Raw genomic sequence first — 19,354 nt, forward strand, 5'->3', positions numbered from 1 at the left:
AAAGCCACAGAGATTTGGGGATGATTTGTTACGGCAGTTGGCTTTTCCTGCTAATACACTCAAGTCTGTATATCTCTGATCCAATTTTCAAATTCTTGGTAAATAATACTTGGCTCTCTATGGGATGAGTGCCTACCCCTGATGGCAATGGTTAGGCTGAGGTGTTGTACGGTCACTTCACAAAGACATGGTCTCTTGAAGCCCACCTCTGGGTATTGTGAGCTATTCCCCAAAAGTGGGAATCATTCCCAGTGCCCTGGGAAGCCACTACAAGAATGTCTCCTAGATGAAGGATGATAATAAACAGGAGGAGGCTAGAGCTGACAGAACCTCTTCTGAGCCTCTCATGCTGCATCTCAGGGTAGGAGCCAGGGTAAAAATTCTACCCATACTCCCATTCCTCAGAAGCTTCACATCCCTATAAGACCTGTCATAAATCCTTCACTCTCAGAGACAGTTAACTCTCCCACGTGAATGTAGAATAGATGAAATGATCTTTAGATCATTCATGTGAGACATTATGTTCTAGGAGATACCGTGTACCTTGCTGGAGAAATGTAAGTGTGGGACCCAGCCTGTCACCCTCTTGCCAGAAAACAGAATCATAACTGGAAAGGAAGAAATTTTTGTTAAATGAGCAGTGGCACTCAAACATGGAAATTTGAGCTTCATAGAGATATGGGTGAACAATTACAGGGGGCGGGGGGCATTGTCATTTTTAAAATTCTGGTCCAATATCCCACTTCCCCTCCTATTTTGGGAAGAGTCCTGTCATCTGAGTTGGCTGGGGGCAAGTTCTTACCATTTTCCACAGAAAGCTGAATAAAGCCAGATACCCCTTCCCCTCCTCTGCCTCCTGCTCTACAACCCCCCTGACGCCTACAGTACGACCAGCATGCAGGATGCTATCACCCAAGAATGGGAGTCTTCGGCGAGTTGGACGAGAATGAAGAGACCATGTAGAATCACCTCCAGGAGTGGCAGAAGTCCTTGGCAGTGGGAGGGCCCCAACAGAGCATCCTAACCAGCCCTCAGATGTGCCCCTGGGTGGTGATTCCTGATTCCTGCTTATTTGCTGAGCTTACTTTTCAAGTCCTCTCACTGATTCTAGGAGATACCCAATATCCTTCTAATAAACTCCTTTTGGGCTTAAACTAGACATAGTTTCTAATGCTTGCAACCAAGAACCTTGACTGATAAAATAATTTACTTCTTTCTGTTCATTTTTTCCCTTTGACAACCTGACACATAGAATATTTGAACTCTTGAAAGTGGCAGATAAACGTTATAAAATCCACATTTCATCCAGATGTAGATCACTAAAGTAATTAGAAAGCTGAGACATAATCTTCTTTTCTTTAGGACTACATCAGGCTATGACCAGAAAAATATCTGAATCATCAAGGGCACACTCTAGGAGCTCTACCCAATCAAACACACACACACACACACACACACACACACACACACACACACACACAGAGCTCCTGTGGGGCCTCACTGTGTAGGTCTTGAATGTCTCCCCAGGGATGGTAAATCAAGTTCAGCTCACCCAGCAATCAGGCCTAACCGACCTATGCCTGCAAACAGGGAAGTCTGAAGGCTTCGGCTGCAGTTATCTGCACAGTGGCCACACAGGAGGAGCTTCGAGCACCGTCACTGCATAGAGTGCCGCCAGGAAATAGATAAGAGTGAGTAATCAAGCCTGGTCAGAGTGGGAGGGACAGCTAGTTAGGATGTAAAAGAAAGGGACAGGCCATCTTATGACAAGAGAGTCTCTCTTGTCAAACTCCTACAAGGGCTCCTCTGGGAGATCTGTTGGAAAACAGATATGTGAAATTAAAAGTGTTCCCATTGGGACTTTCATATCCTTTTATGTCTTTGGCCAACTATCCCCAGATGATAATCTAGGCCTCCCTTGGGGAGTTAGGCAAAGAATCAAAGAAGACCATCTTCAGTCCATCTTCAATCATCACCACCCTTCCCACCCTCCCTGTGGTTTGGATGGGATATGGCCTCCCTTCCTCTTTAAGCCAAATCCTTTCTTCCTAACAGGCCCAGCTTGCCCGGTACTAACCCTGACACCTTAAGAGCATGCAGCAGAGGTCAGTGGACATGGGCACTAGAACCTCATTCATAATAACGCCTGTTTATTTAGCCCAGTTTCCACCTTTTTAAGAGGGAAGGGAGTTAAGGAGCCACACACCAAGAAGGCTCTGCTGTGACCTGCTAAGCGGAGCAACTATCTAGTTTGGATAAAATTGAACATGAGAAAGCTGGAATAAAGTACCACCAGAATCCCAGCATCAGCAGCTTGGCTGGGCCTCTTCCAAAGGCCTGTCTGACACCACCTACTCCTACTCCTTCCTGAGCTCAGAAAGGACAGAGTATGGGACGGTCCTTCCCATTCCACATAAGATTTTCCCAGGACCATCTCCTACTATTGGCTATATTCTGAACATCATTGATTTTAAAATATGTAGCTCTTTCTATAAGAACTTGATGATATGAGATGTCAGAAGCAAGAATTTCATGGTAAACCAGGTGTACCAGGTACATGGAGGTTAGCCCTGGAACTAGTTTCCCGGCATCCTCCTGCTCTCAGAGTAAGTAAAGTTTTTTGAGAATCATTCTTACAGGTGCCAAGGAGGTCCACCAGAAGCTAGAAGGATGGGTGTGGGCAGATGGGAGTAGAAGGCCCCCAACCCTCTCAGCCCTGGCAGGGAGCCTCTCCTCGATACCACTCTTGTGGCAAGGCTCCTTCAAAAGGGAAGAAAATCAGCAGGAAAAATAAAAGGGAAAATTAAAGTAGCAAAGACAGGAAATAATAGGCATCCAATACAAAAAGTTCAGAAAATTAAGAAAAAGATAAAAAATATTGATGGCCTATAATTTGATAACTTGGAGAAAATCACTGTTAAAATTTCCGTGTATGTACTTGCATGCTTTTCTATGAAAATCTACATATATAGATAAATTTTAGAACAATGGAATATGTATGCATAAAAATACATATATAGAGACACATATATACACATATTAATTTATTCTGAAAATCCTTCCACATAAAAAAATAAATGGCATCGTCATCATTTTCATGACTATGCAGTGTTCTATTATAGCACAGTTTACACACCCAATCTCTTACCAATGGACTTTTCTCAGTTGTTCACTATTATAAACAATGTTCCAATTACTTACATCATAGGTATATTTTTGCAAACTTGTTGCATTCTTTCCCAGTAGCAGACTTGCTAGGTCATAGGCATATACTTTTCAAAATACTTTACAGAAATGTTAGTAAACTGTCTTCTAGAAGTGCCATGCCAATTAACATTAGGGTATGCATGTCCATTTCCCTATATCCTTTTATGTCTTTGGCCAACTGTGCAGTAGAAAAAACTATCTTTGCATTGCTTTGGTTACAAGTGAAGTTGAATATCTTTTCATGTTTACCAGCCATTTTGAGATGTATTTCCTTTGCCCGTGTTTTTCAATCAGAGTGTTCATCTTTATTTTCTTGTTGATTTGTAAGAACTCTATATTCTGGATTCTTACCCTTGCCATATGTGTTGCTACTGAGGTAACATTTAAAAGAAGATTAAAACTAAATGTAACAATAAGGCAAGAAAATATTTTAACTAATAAAATTAAAAAATAAGGAAAATGTTACTTTTAAAAGCTGAAATTCAGGTGAGGGGGGGCGGAGCAAGATGGCGGAGGAGTAGGAGACCTGGATTTCGTCTCCTCTCAGGAATTCAGCTGGACAGGGATCAAACCATTCTGAACACCTACAAACTCAACAGGATATCGAAGAAAAGAATAGCAACAACTCTCTGAACAGAAAAGCGACCACTTTCTGGAAGGTAGGACGTGCGGAGAAGTGAATCCGAGGCGATATTCGGGAGGATAGACGGCGGGGGAGGGGCCTCCATCGGCCGTTTCTGGCAAGTGATAGAGCCGTGGAGCACAAAATCGGAACTTTTAGAAGTCTGCTCTGCTGAGGGACGTCACTCCGGTGGCTAAGTGGGGGGTGGAACCCTCGTGGGACAGTGTGGTCTCAGGACCCTCGGGGTCACAGAAAGACCGGGGGTGCCTGAGTGCGGCAGAGCTCCCAGGTATCGGAGCGGGGAAGCCGGCTGCAGAGACGGAGCCCAGGCGCGGGCTCTCAGCTCGGGGTTGCCATAAACCGTGATCCGCAGCACAGTCGGGCCCCTGCTCCTCCAGCAGGGACCCAACAAGCGACAGATCTGGGGAGACTCACCTTCTTCCCCCGGGGAGGAGAGGTGCGGGAGCGCACCGCGGGGATCTGCTGGGTTTGGAGACTCCACCTGGGGTCGGGTGCCAGAGATAGAAAAGCGCGGTCACAGGCCGGGTGAGCACGGAGTGCGGCTGGAGACCGGGGAGACAGGAGTGACTGACGGCTTTTCTCTGGGGGCTCACTGAGGAGCAGGGCCCGAGTTCTCGGCTCCTCCGGGGCGGAGACTGGGAGGCCGCCATTTTCTCCGCCTCCAAAGCTGTAGGGAAAGCTTGCAGGGAACAAAAGCTGCAGGGAACAAAAGCTCCCGAGAGCAAACCCGAGCAGATTACTTAGCCTGGACCGGGCAAGGGTGGGGCAATTCCGCCTCCAGCAAAGACATTTGGGAACCAGGGCAACAGGCCCCTCCCCCAGAAGATCAGCGAGAACAGCCAGCCAAGACCAGGTTTACCGATCAGTGATAACGGCAGAACTCCAGCACTAGGGGAATACTGCACATAGAATTCATGGCTTTTTTACCATGATTCTTTAGTCTTTCAAAGTAAATTATTTTTTTTAACTGTCTTTTTTTCTTTTTTCTTTTTTTTTTTTTTGAATTTTTCTTTTTCCCTTTTTCAACCAACATCTTATCAATCCCTTTTTTAAAAAAATATTTTTATTTTTCATTTTTAGAGTCATATTCTATCCCTTCATCGTAGTTACCCGTATTTTTGGCATATATATATAAGTTGTTCTCTCTTTAAAATTTTGAGATAGTTTCTTCTAACAGATCAAAATATACTCTAAATCTCTAGTGTATGGTTTTTTTCTACTCCCCTGCCTGATCACATTCTCTCCCTTTTTTCTTTTTTTTTTTTTAAATCCTCTTCTTTCTTTTTTCAAACAACTTATCAATTCCTTTTATAAAATTTTTATAATTTCCATCTTTACAGTCATATTCCATCCCTTCATCATATCAACCCTTATTTTTGTACATATATAAGTTTTTCTTTCTTTAAAATTTTGGGAGGCACTTTCTTTTAACAGACCAAAATACACCCAAAATCTAGTGTGTGGCACTGATCTATAAACCAGCCTGATCATATTTGATCACATTCTGTTTTTGTTTTGTTTTGTTTTGTTCTGTTTTTGTTTGTTTTTATCTTTATCTTTATCTTTTTCTTTTTTCTTTTTTTCTTTCTTTTTCTTTTTTCTCTCTTTCCCTTTCTTTTCCCACTGCTTCAGGTCTTTTCTGATTTGTTTAGAGTATATTTTCTGGGGACGTTGTTACCCTGCTAGCATTTTGTTCTCTCATTAATCTATTCTCCTCTGCACAAAACGACAAGACGGAAAAAATCACCTCAACAAAAAGAACAAGAGGTAGTACCGACTGCCAGGGACCTACTCAATACGGACATTAGTACGATGTCAGATCTAGAGTTCAGAATCATCACTTTAAAGATACTAGCTGGGCTTGAAAAAAGCATGGAAGTTATTAGAGAAACCCTTTCTGGAGAAATAAAAGAACTAAAATCTAACCAAGTAGAAATCAAAAAGGCTATTAATGAGGTGCAATCAAATATGGGGGCGCTAACTGCTAGGATAAATGAGGCAGAAGAAAGAATCAGTGAGATAGAAGACCAAATGATGGAAAATAAAGAAGCTGAGAAAAAGAGAGATAAACAACTACTGGATCACGAAGGCAGAATTTGAGAGATAAACGATACCATAAGACGAAACAACATTAGAATAATTGGGATCCCAGAAGAAGAAGAAAGAGAGAGAGGGGCAGAAGGTATAGTGGAGCAAATTATAGCAGAGAACTTCCCTAATTTGGGGAAGGAAACAGGCATCAAAATCCAGGAAGCACAGAGAACCCCTCTCAAAATCAATAAAAATAGGTCAACACCCCGACATCTAATAGTAAAACTTACAAGTCTCAGAGACAAAGAGAAAATCCTGAAAGCAGCTCGGGACAAGAGATATGTAACCTACAATGGTAGAAACATTAGACTGGCAACAGACTTATCCTCAGAGACCTGGCAGGCCAGAAAGGACTGGCAGGATATATTCAGAGCACTAAATGAGAAAAATATGCAGCCAAGAATACTATATCCAGCTAGGCTGTCATTGAAAATTGAAAGAGAGATAAAAAGCTTCCAGGACAAACAAAAACTAAAGGAATTTGCAAACACGAAACCAGCCCTACAAGAAATATTGAAAGGGGTCCTCTAAGCAAAGAGAGAGCCTAAAAGCAACATAGACCAGAAAGGAACACAAACAATATACAGTAACAGTCACTTTATAGGCAATACAATGCCACTAAATTCCTATCTTTCAATAGTTACCCTGAATGTAAATGGGCTAAATGCCCCAATCAAAAGACGCAGGCTATCAGATTGGATTAAAAAACAAGACCCATTGATATGCTGTCTGCAAGAGACTCATTTTAGAACCAAAGACACCCCCAGATTGAAAGTGAGGGGGTGGAAAACCATTTACCATGCTAATGGACACCAAAAGAAAGCTGGGGTGGCAATCCTTATTTCAGACAAATTAGATTTTAAACCAAAGACTGTAATAAGAGATGAGGAAGGACACTATATCCTACTTAAAGGGTCTATCCAACAAGAAGATCTAACAATTGTAAATATCTATGCCCCTAACATGGGAGCAGCCAATTATATAAGGCAATTAATAACAAAAGCAAAGAAACACATCGACAACAATACAATAATAGTGGGGGACTTTAACACCCCCCTCACTGAAATGGACAGATCGTCTAAGCAAAAAATCAACAAGGAAATAAAGACTTTAAATGACACACTGGACCAAATGGACTTCACAGACATATTCAGAACATTCCATCCCAAAGCAACGGAATACACATTCTTCTCTAGTGCCCATGGAACATTCTCCAGAATCGATCACATCCTAGGTCATAAATCAGGTCTCAACCGGTACCAAAAGATTGGGATCATTTCCTGCATATTTTCAGACCACAATGCTTTGAAACTAGAACTCAATCACAAGAGGAAAGTCGGAAAGAACTCAAATACATGGAGGCTAAAGAGCATCCTACTGAAGAATGAATGGGTCAACCAGGAAATTAAAGAAGAATTAAAAAAATTCATGGAAACCAATGAAAATGAAAACACAACTATTCAAAATCTTTGGGATACAGCAAAGGCAGTCCTGAGAGGAAAGAATATAGCAATACAAGCCTTTCTCAAGAAATAAGAAAGGTCTCAAGTACACAACCTAACCCTACACCTAAAGGAGCTGGAGAAAGAACAGCAAATAAAGCCTAAACCCAGCAGGAGAAGAGAAATAATAAAGATCAGAGCAGAAATCAATGAAATAGAAACCAAAAGAACAGTAGAACAGATCAACGAAACTAGGAGCTGGTTCTTTGAAAGAATTAACAAGATTGATAAACCCCTGGCCAGACTTATCAAAAAGAAAAGAGAAATGACCCAAATCAACAAAATCATGAATGAAAGAGGAGAAATCACAACCAACACCAAAGAAATACAAACAATTATAAGAACATATTATGAGCAACTCTATGCCAGCAAATTAGATAACCTGGAAGAAATGGATGCATTTCTAGAGATGTATCAACTACCAAAACTGAACCAGGAAGAAATAGAACACCTGAACAGACCTATAACCACTAAGGAAATTGAAGCAGTCCTCAAAAATCTCCCAAAACACAAAAGCCCAGGGCCAGATGGCTTCCCAGGGGAATTCTACCAAACATTTAAAGAAGAATTAATACCTATTCTTCTGAAACTGTTCCAAAAAATAGAAATGGAAGGAAAACTTCCAAACTCATTTTATGAGGCCAGCATTACCTTGATCCCAAAACCAGACAAAGACCCCATCAAAAAGGAGAATTACAGACCAATATCCCTGATGAACATGGATGCAAAAATTCTCACCAAAATACTAGCCAATAGGATCCAACAGTACATTAAAAGGATTATTCACCACGACCAAGTGGGATTTATCCCTGGGCTGCAAGGTTGGTTCAACATCCGCAAATCAATCAACGTGATACAATACATTAACAAAAGAAAGAACAAGAATCATATGATCCTCTCAATAGATGCAGAAAAAGCACTTGACAAAGTACAGCATCCTTTCTTGATCAAAACTCTTCAGAGTATAGGCATAGAGGGTACATACCTCAATATCATAAAAGCCATCTATGAAAAACCTACAGCAAATATCATTCTCAATGGGGAAAAACTGAGAGCTTTCCCCCTAAGGTCAGGAACGCGGCAGGGATGTCCACTATCACCACTGCTATTCAACATAGTATTGGAAGTCCTAGCCACACCAATCAGACAACAAAAAGAAATCAAAGGCATCCAAATTGGCAAAGAAGAAGTCAAACTCTCACTCTTTGCAGATGATATGATACTTTATGTGGAAAATCCCAAAGACTCCACCCCAAAACTGCTAGAACTCATACAGGAATTCAGTAAAGTGGCAGGATATAAAATCAATGCACAGAAGTCAGTGGCATTCCTATACACCAACAACAAGTCAGAAGAAAGAGAAGTTAAGGAGTCGATCCCATTTACAATTGCACCCAAAACCATAAGATACCTAGGAATAAATCTAACCAAAGAGGCAAAGGATCTGTACTCAGAAAACTATAAAATACTCATGAAAGAAATTGAGGAAGACACAAAGAAATGGAAAAACGTTCCATGCTCATGGATTGGAAGAACAAATATTGTGAAGATGTCAATGCTACCTAGAGCAATCTACACATTCAATGCAATCCCCATCAAAATACCATCCACTTTTTTCAAAGAAATGGAACAAATAATCCTAAAATTTGTATGGAACCAGAAAAGACCCCACATAGCCAGAGGAATGTTGAAAAAGAAAAGCAAAGCTGGCGGCATCACAATTCCAGACTTCCAGCTCTACTACAAAGCTGTCATCATCAAGACAGTATGGTACTGGCACAAAAACAGGCACATAGATCAATGGAACAGAATAGAGAGCCCAGAAATGGACCCTCAACTATATGGTCAACTAATCTTTGACAAAGCAGGAAAGAATGTCCAATGGAAAAAAGACAGTCTCTTCAACAAATGGTGTTGGGAAAATTGGACAGCCACATGCAGAAGAATGAAACTGGACCATTTCCTTACACCACACACAAAAATAGACTCCAAATGGTTGAAAGACCTCAATGTGAGACAGGAGTCCATCAAAATCCTAGAGGAGAACACAGGCAGCAATCTCTTCGACCTCAGCCGCAGCAACTTCTTCCTAGAAACATCGCCAAAGGCAAGGGAAGCAAGGGCAAAAATGAACTATTGGGACTTCATCAAGATAAAAAGTTTTTGCAAAGCAAAGGAAACAGTCAACAAAACCAAAAGACAACCGACAGAATGGGAGAAGATATTTGCAAATGACATATCAGATAAAGGGCTAGTATCCAAAATCTATAAAGAACTCATCAAACTCAACACCAAAAGAACAAAGAATCCAATCAAGAAATGGGCAGAAGACATGAACAGACATTTTTCCAAAGAAGACATCCAAATGGCCAACAGACACATGAAAAAGTGTTCAATATCACTCGGCATCAGGGAAATCCAAATCAAAACCTCAATGAGATACCACCTCACACCAGTCAGAATGGCTAAAATTAACAAGTCAGGAAATGACAGATGTTGGCGGGGATGCGGAGAAAGGGGAACCCTCCTACACTGTTGGTGGGAATGCAAGCTGGTGCAGCCACTCTGGAAAACAGTATGGAGGTTCCTCAAACAGTTGAAAATAGAGCTACCATATGATCCAGCAATTGCACTACTGGGTATTTACCCCAAAGATACAAAAGTAGGGACCCGAAAGGGTACGTGCACCCCGATGTTTATAGCAGCAATGTCCACAATAGCCAAACTGTGGAAAGAGCCAAGATGTCCATCAACAGATGAATGGATAAAGAAGAGGCGGTATATATATACAATGGAATATTATGCAGCCATCAAAAGGAATGAGATCTTGCCATTTGCAACGACGTGGATGGAACTGGAGGGTATTATGCTGAGCGAAATAAGTCAAACAGAGAAAGACATGTATCATATGACCTCACTGATATGAGGAATTCTTAATCTCAGGAAACAAACTGAGGGTTGCTGGAGTGGGGGGTGGGGTGGGAGGGATGGGGTGACTGGGTGATGGACACTGGGGAGGGTATGTGCTCTGGTAAGTGCTGTGAATTGTGCAAGACTGTTGAATCTCAGATCTGTACCTCTGAAACAAATAATGCAATATATGTTAAGAAAGAAAAAAAGAAGAAGAAGAATGTAGCAGGAGGGGAAGAGTGAAGGGGGGGAAATCGGAGGGGGAGAAGAACCATGAGAGACGATGGACTCTGACAAACAAACTGAGGGTTCTAGAGGGGAGGGGGGTGGGAGGATGGGTTAGCCTGGTGATGGGTATTGAGGAGGGCAGGTTCTGCATGGAGCACTGGGTGTTATGCACAAACAATGAATCATGGAACACTATATCTAAAACTAATGATGTAATGTATGGGGATTAACATAACAATAAAAAAATTAAAAAAAAAAAAAAAAGAAAGAAATTCAGGTGAGACAAAAATAAAGCCCAGATAGAAATAGGAAACTTTAAGGTAAAGAAATAGAAAAATAAAAATAACTAGTACCAGTCAAATCAAAGCAAAATTCTAGAACAATGCCTACATTCTAATTTGTATAATATAAACTGCCCATAAAATTTTTTTTAAAAATTCAGGGGTGCAGAGGACAATATGACTTATCACAGGTAAGCCAGGGACAGTGCCAGGGACCTTTAATCACGGTGTCTGCAGAGACCTACACAGTAGATCAAAATGGGGAATAGTATCCAAATCCTTCACAGTACTCTATATGCGTGTTCAGGCCATTAGCAAATCCTCCTGAGGAGGCCAAATCCATTTAAAGTGACTTCTAAGAAGGGCAACAGATAAAAAGGTAGGCAAGGAAAGAATTACAAAAACAGGATGAAGTCGTGATGAAAGCAGGTTAATCTGTCATTTTAATTGCATTGTCTCTTCTTTTTGTTCACTAATTAGATCAAGAAGCTATTAGAGTTACAGATGCTAAAAAGTGACTCTTCTGGAAGAAACTTTAACAAGGGGACGTCTTACCCCACCTACTCCAGGTTTCACATAATCAGAGGGGGAGACGAACCATGAGAGGCTATGGACTCTGAGAAACAAACTGAGGGTTCTAGAGGGGAGGGGGTGGGGGGATGGGTTAGCCTGGTGATGGGTATTAAAGAGGGCACGGTCTGCATGGAGCACTGGGTGTTATATGCAAACAATGAATCATGGAACACTACATCAAAAACTAAAGATGTAATGTATGGTGATTAACATAAAAAAAAAGATAAATTGAGTCTAATGTGGGATACCAAGGAGGTCCATATCTTAAGAGTGGTTTTTCTGAGATTACATGACAGTTTATCTTTAAAAAGGAAGAAAGTATGCATAAACCGCTTCCATGCCCATTTAGTCTTCACAAAGTAGTATGAGATCAGTTTTACTATTTCCCTGTTTTATGTATGAGAACACAAAGGTCCATAAAGACTAAGTGATTTGAGTCATCAAGGTGCTCACAGTGTGTGCTAAGGAGCTGGACTCAGAAACACTGCTATCCAATAGACAGGTAATGTGAGCCACATATGCTATTTAAGATTCTCTAGTAGTGGGGTTCCTGGGTGGCTCAGTCAGCTAAGTGTCTGACTCTTGGTTTTGGCTCAGGTCATGAGCTCAGAGTTCTGGGATCCAGCCCCACCTTGGGCCCCCACGCCTTGGGCCTCTGGCCTCAGGCCTCTGCCCAGCCCCGTACCCTGCACTCTGCAGGGAGTCTGCTTGTGACTTTCTCTCCTTCTCCCTCTGCCCTTCCCTCTGCACGTACTCTCTCTCAAATAAATACATAAATCTTTAAGAAAATTCTCTAGTAGCTCATTTAAAAATAAAAATAAAAATAAATATGTGAAGTAAAATTTAATAATATATTTTATGGAGCACAATACATTCAGACTATTATCATCTTAACATGTAATCAATATAAAAATTAATTACATGCTTTACATTTCTTTTTTTATGCTAAATATTTGAAATCCAATGTGTTTTTTACATTTACAGCATACTTTAATTTGCACCAGCCCCATTTCAAATACACAAGTACATTTCAAGTACTTAACAGCCACCTGTGGCGAGTCGTTGCCACATTAGCCTAGTTCTAGAACAGTGGTTCTCAAGAAGTGGTACCCAGACCAGCAGCAGCAGAATCACCAGGGAACTCTTAGAAGAACAGATTCTTGGGCCCCATTCCAAACCTACTGAATCAGACCCTGTGGGATTGGGGAACACCAATCTGTATTTTAACAAGTCCCTTCTGGTAATTCTGAAAGATGCTAAGGTTTGAGAACCATTACTCTAGACAGTTGCCTCTCCATCCCAATTCAAATCTAGGACAGCCATGTCAGGCTACTACTAAGGAAGAGGAGCCCCTTCTCTTGAGATCAACAATTCTTGGCTAGATGAAGTTGGTATTCTCTTGTATGGAAATCCTCTAGTGCTTGTTGTGGTTCCATTTCTCGGGACTGTGGAATGAATTACCAGACACATAATTTAAACATGGTTTCATTTATCACTTTGTTTAAGGAGGAAACAACACCCCACAGTAACTACCCTATGCTATCACCTTGAATTTAGTTACTAAGTTCTCTTGTCCTCACTTTCCTCATCCATAAAATGGGGATCCTTTAATAAATGTTGGGAATTTTTAAAACAATTTTTATTTATTTTTTTTAGTAATCTCTACACCCAGTGTTGGGCTCGAACTCACGACCGCCAATCAAGAGTAATGAGTTCTTCTGACCAAGCCAGCCACGCAACCGGGCAACTTTTTTCAAAGTACTGTGTACAAAAAGAAGTCAGCAAAAGCAACTGATATTTTTAAACAACATTTTTTTAAAAAACTAGTGGGCAGGAAAGGTAATATAGATTTTGAGCATAGAAGCAGAAGCTAATTCACTTCTATTTCTCAGAACATTAGATTTGCTGAGGGGGGAGGGTAAGGTTCTTGCCAAAATCACTAAGGGGAATGAATCTGAGCATGCCTTAAAGGAGAATTTTCAGTAAACAGGAATTAACTATAAAGAAAATCAGGAAGCCAAAGTGTTTCTTTTTATGAAGTTACATCCTGCCATAGAAAAGCTGGATAGGAAATAAAGACTGATGCACTCCCAACTGTATACGAAACTGGCTATTATTTCATCAAGGAAAATCTGAGCAAAAGCTCAGATTTGATGAAGGAAAAAAAACATGAGGAGGCTAAATGTCACGAGAAACCAAAGACAACCAATAGCTACAATTAAACATGATTTGGGGGAAATCTATACAAACAAATGTCTACTCTGTGATTTCAGATTCCTAAGTTGCCACCTGCCCTCTCCACCCCTCCCCGTATTTCAGTAATACTTCCTCCAGACTTCTGCTTGAAAATAAATATGTGTGTGTCCACGAAAATAGGATACTAATAGATTAATCTTAATTTCCTCTTTCTCTCCCTTCCTCCTTCTCTTTATTAATATTAATATTAATTGTGAGTTTCCAGGGTTCTCCTGGTTTTTCCAAGTTTCGGTGATGGAATTCTACCTTGCTCCGCACTCTCCGGTTTGATCAGCGAAAACGTTTTCGTTGGCCAATTTATCCTCCCACCTTCAAATGAAAAGACACCAGAAACGCAAGATAGCCCTTTCTCCAGGCAGGTTCCCATGGTTTTGGGGGAATGGCAGATGCCTTTCTGCAGTGGCAGCTGCAACCTCCCGCAAAGCCTAAACTGCAGCTCACACTCTCCCCTTCTTCCCCCGCCCAAACCCACTACCTCGCAAGTCCACACAATCCTTAAAAGCACACACACAACTCCTCCAACCTCGCATCCCCTCTCACAACCCACACGGCACGCACGCCAGGATGCCTGCTGCCACAGTAACGCTCAACCCACTCGGTAGCCCCACCCCTTTCAGCCCCGCCCCCGCCCCAGACACCAATGGTCGCCGCCCGCAACTCCCGACGGATGCGTTGATAGGTCAGCGGGGCCTGCCACTCTCAGGGTGCGTCCCGCCCCGTCCTCGCTCGGGGCTGGGGCTGGAGGGGCCGAAGCATCAGCGTGAGTAGCTGGGAGCAGCCGCGGCGGCGGCGGCGCGTTGTTGCAGTTGCGCCATCTGTCAGGAGCGGAGCCGGCGGGGAGGGGGCTGCCGCGGGAGAGGAGGAGGGGTCGTCGTGACCAAAGGCCGCCGAGACCCGCCCGCCGGCCGGCCGCAAAAGCAGAGGCAGAGTACCCTCCGAGCCGCGCGTTCTCTCCCGTCCGGGCGCGCGGCGCTTCAGCAAGCGCACCGAGAGCTCTCCGGGCGCACACAAAGCCGCCGCCCGCGCCGCACCGCCCGGCGGCCGCCGTCCGCGCCTGGGAAGGATCCGGCCGCCGGGCCGGGGACACCCGGCGCCGCCCCCTCGGCGCTCTCGGAAGGCCCACCGGCTCCCGGGCCCGGCGAGGAGCCACCGGAGCCGCCTCGGCCGCGCCGGAGGAGGGCGGGGAGAAGACCATGTGAATGGGCTCCGGAGCCTGAGCGCCGCGCAGGTAAGCGGCTGAGGATGCGCCGCGGGAGGGCCGTGGGGATGCTGCGGAGACGCCGGCCACCGGCGCCCCCGCGCTGCGCCGCCCCCGCCGCGGGGCCCCGCGCTGCAGTCTCCCGGCCGCCGCCGCCTCCGGGGCGCCCCGCGGGGCTGCCGGGGAGTTGGCCCCGCTCGGAGTCTTCCCGCGGCCGCGCCGGAGGACACCTCTGCGGGGTGCGGCCCTGAGGTGGCGCAGGGATGGGGGCCCATTTCCTCGCCTGCGAGCGGGCGCGGGGTGAGAATAGGAATTGGCTGGGGGGGGCGAGGCTGGCCCAGACTCCACCCTCGCCCTCCTTTCGGGGGCCCCCCACGGGGACTCGGTCTGTGTGTGTTGTTTTAATGTCAGGGATGATGTAATCACTTAATAATTGATGCCCCGTGCTGCTTCCCTCCCCACCCCATCCCATCCCACCCCACCCCACCCCTGCCCCACTCCTCCACCTCTCGGCCTCCTCCTGCGGTCGTCGCTTTCCTCAGCGCATCCTCCTGCCTATTTCTGGCACCTCCCTAGCACTTCCCCCATCCTCCCCTTCACTCTTCCTGTGCCACCACCCACCCAACCTTCCCCTGTCCCCCGTGCTGGAGCCTTCGCTCTTCTTCCTCTGCCTCCCCACCCCTTCTGCTCCCTCAAGCTCCTTTCTCCTCCGTTCCCTGCTCGCTGGATTTCCTCTCTACTTCCCCAGATCGATGACTGGTTTTTTTTCTTTTCTTTTTTTTTTTTTTTTTTTGGTCGCCTCCCCTCTCTTATCTCTGCGGCCACAGGCAGAGGGGACTGGGCCAGAAAGAGGCCACCGAGGTTGGGCCCAGGCAGAGATTTGCTGGGACTCATGAGAAGAGGGATAATAAAATCACCCTTCTTTCCCCTCCTCCCCTTAATAAATCACACAGACTTGCCGGGTGTGTGTGTGTGTGTGTGTGTGTGACACAAAGAGCCCTTTCAGTGCACAGAGAGGAGACGCACAAAGTACCCAAGGATGGACACGATGATTCTTATTTCTCTTCACTGGGGCTTCCCTTTCTCTCAGATAAAGCAGTTGATTTTCTCTCTGAGAGTCTTTCCTGCCACATTTACCAAAAAATAAAAGGCCCCAGATGCTGCGGGGTGGCAGGTGCTGTCATTTTGCTGTATTCCTGGACCCAGTAGTGTTGACTGGCAGCTGCAGTATTTCTTCGATTTAAGGGGGAAATGATTCCAGCAGTCTTAAGAGTTGCTTTACTAGCAAGGTAGCCCTCCTCTGCCTTGTTTTAACCTCCTCTCTTTTGGGGATAGGTACTAAAGAGCTGGGGGAGGATACATTGGTGTGGGGGCAGAAGAATTTTGCTTTGGAATCAGAATATTAAATTGGTGTTTGGTAAGAGTGAGGCAGCCAGACTTCTCTGAAGTCTAAGAAGTGCAAAAGTATTGAAATGCAATTTTGTCTGCCCAGTGGTGGTGTTTTACCCTTATATTTAAACAAGTTTTGGGGGGGCATCAAAACCAGAATAAATTGGTATTTGGAAGACCACTGGAGACTATGTGTCTTCCCCGCTTCAAGGTAGCCTTCAGACACCCACATCCTTCCTCTTACCACCCAAGCCATGATAATACTTTCCACCCTTTGTGCTCTTTCTCCTGAGTCCTGGTCCCATGGGTACTGTGCTTGCAGATGAAGGGACTCAGACTTTTGGAGGAAGTGGTTTGTTAACTATCCCAGGTTTGGGGGCACTTAACTAGGAGCAAAGGATGTAGAGAATCTTCTGACAGAACTTTGAACCATCTGTTTAGTGTTCCTTCTAAAGAGGAAATGTTAATGTAAATTTAGAGGCTTAATGGTCCATTTTGTATGCCAGTGACTATTACATGCTTAATTGATAATGTGAAAACTTTGAAACCATTGATTCCTAAGAGCATGGCTCCTTGACGGTTGTAATAGATCTGTCTCAAGTTTGTTCTTCAAGAATTTTATTAGAAAAGAGTTATGATTCATTAAACATTTACTTCTGCACTTTCTAAGGACATTCATCGTAGAACTTTTTATATTAAAAAAAAAAGCAATGGGGTTAATGAGTGTACTGTAAAAACAAAGGGTTGTTTGTTTGATGCCAGACCCAGGAAGGAAAGTCAGTGCACAATAAGCTCACACTGTGTTGACCAAGCTAAAGAGACTTAATGATAAGGTTGAATGTGAACAAATGCACACTCTGCTTTCTGTACTTTATGCTTTGTGCTGGGTCTGGACTCTCCAATCCCATCTGATTTGCTTGGGTTCTATTTAACCTTTAGGGCTCAGCTCAAAAGTCTTTGATGCTTTCTCCATCCTCCCCTCCAAACAAATCACTACACCTCCAATTTTGTTTTCAGACTTCAGCAGCAGGCATTATGTTTGGCATGTCTCTGTCTCCATCATTAGCCAGTCAGCACATTGAGAGAAGGAACCTGGTCTTACCTAATCCTGTTTCAATAAATGTGAGTTAAGTCTTTGGTATGTGCCAGGCACCTGGATTCATTAAGCTCATGTTAGCAGCTATAACAAATAGGCCTGCAAAAATGTAATGGCTCAAAAGCATTAGATGTTTATTATTCCTCATGTAGTAGTCCACTTTTTAAATGCCTTGGCCTGGAAATGACACCCATCACTTCTACTCACATCCTATACATGAGGGCTAGTTATATGGCCACATTTAACTGCAGGGGACCCTGGGAAATATAGGTTAGCCACTTGACTAAGAAAAAAATCAAGAAGAAATGTATTTTGGGCCTCCAGCTTTGCCATATGTTGCCACTCAACAAGGCACAGTCATTGCCCTCAGGGAGTTTGCAGGCTGATGAGAATTAAAATATATGGAAACTGGAGCCTGTACCCATCATTGCTTTTATTCTTTTGGTTTCTTGAGTTCAGATCTTTTTATTTTAAACGTGTTTCGAAGAACTTTGCTTTTTGTCGGTTCAAGTAGCTAGTTCCCACTCAGTGATTACTTTCAATACAGTGATCTTAGGCTTCCAGTGTTGACTTTGATATGGTTCTTTTACTCCAGGAGCATCTTTCTTGGCCCAGTTTTTTATTTGCTGATTTAAAGACTCCCAAAGTGTTTAGGAGGGTCCTTAGAAATCACAGTTCTACCTTGTCTTAATTGAAAGAGGAAAGCAGACTGCAGAGGAGAAATTTCTTGCCTAGGGCCATGCTAATGGGAAGGGAGCCCTGGTAGGCCCAGCTCTCCGTCCTGCCTGGGTCCCCTTCACCACACAGCTGCCCTAACTTGGTGACTGTGAGCCCTGCCTTGCGTATTCCATGGAGATTAAGTGAGCTTCCAGACCTCCAGGAGCAGGGCAAACTGCTAAGTGTTCTGGATAGTCTCTGTTCTCCACAGGCCGTTGGAGCAATGCAGTCCATACTAGTCATCATACTTAATAATGCACGTAGGTTTGCTACAGACATTTCATTATATTCATCTGATCTGCAGACATTAGCCAAGTGTGTTATTGTGTGCAAGGCACTGGGAGATAGGGTCATGAAAATGAATGCTTCTGCTGTCCTTGCTCTTCAAGGGCTCACAGTCCGCTAGAGGAGATAAAAATAAATAAATAATAGCTAACTTTTATTGAGCATTTACTATGTGTCAAGCAGTGTTGAAGTTCTAGTCTTAATAAAAACGATATGAAGTGGTTTTGGTTATCTTCATTTTACAGATGGAAAATTGAAGCAGGGGAGGTTAAGTAACTAACTCAAGATCATATAGTTATTGGGTGGTAGAGTCACAATTCGGGCCCAGTTAGTTTGGTTTCAGAGCCCTTGCTCTTAGGCAATATGCAAAATACTATATACGGATATAATGATATTAATTAAAATATGCCATATGGGCGGATGACTAAATGCTTTGGAAATTGATACTTCTAATTGTTGTGAAGCAACTTCATATTTAAATAAAAATAACGTTAAAAATGGGAAAGCAAAGCATGTTGATGGGGAAATACTTCTACTCTCTGTGATTTCCATTTTAAGCTGGGTCCTTCCGTGGGCCACGGACAGGTCTGTGTTTGTGAATTGTCCTGTGTATTTACTCATTCAGCAGCATTCATTCGTTGTATCCACCATGCCAGACATTGAACTGAATGCTTCAGGGGCAGAGGTGTGATCCTGCCCCAAGGAACTTACCTGGATAAAGGAAGTCTCTGACCACCGTGATTCGAGAGGTCCTCACAAGAGAAAGAGATGGGAGCATGATCTCTGCAAAGAGGTGGGAAAGTGGGGCAGCCAGGCAGAAAAGGTTGGAGGAGGTGTCTTTGAGATGAAGAGTAGGAGTCAGCTAGTAGAGTGTTGTCAGAAGGCCATTGCCCCAGAAGGAGCAGCCTAGAAGGCAAATCCACAGACCTTTTGGGAAATTGCAAGTAGTTCAGAGTAGGTGGTGGTTGTAGAGAGATG

The 19,354-nt window shown here is 43.7% G+C and overlaps 1 protein-coding gene across 8 annotated transcripts in view; it reads left to right on the forward strand.

Annotated features, from left to right (window-relative positions):
- Positions 1-14,426: 14,426 nt before the first annotated feature.
- Positions 14,427-19,354, forward strand: part of FYN (FYN proto-oncogene, Src family tyrosine kinase) — a 211,248-nt gene continuing 206,320 nt past the window's right edge. For 5 of the 8 annotated variants that reach the window (XM_078054854.1, XM_036105329.2, XM_036105332.2 and 2 more), the window contains exon 1: positions 14,428-14,919. The gene's annotated coding sequence lies outside the window, so the exon portion shown is untranslated. Of the gene's footprint in view, positions 14,920-19,354 lie in introns of all 8 variants that reach the window. The other 3 variants (XM_036105327.2, XM_036105328.2, XM_036105335.2) reach the window with 2 other exon arrangements.

The sequence above is a fragment of the Halichoerus grypus genome, chromosome 9, assembly GCF_964656455.1.
Source record: "Halichoerus grypus chromosome 9, mHalGry1.hap1.1, whole genome shotgun sequence".
Lineage (NCBI taxonomy): Eukaryota > Metazoa > Chordata > Mammalia > Carnivora > Phocidae > Halichoerus > Halichoerus grypus.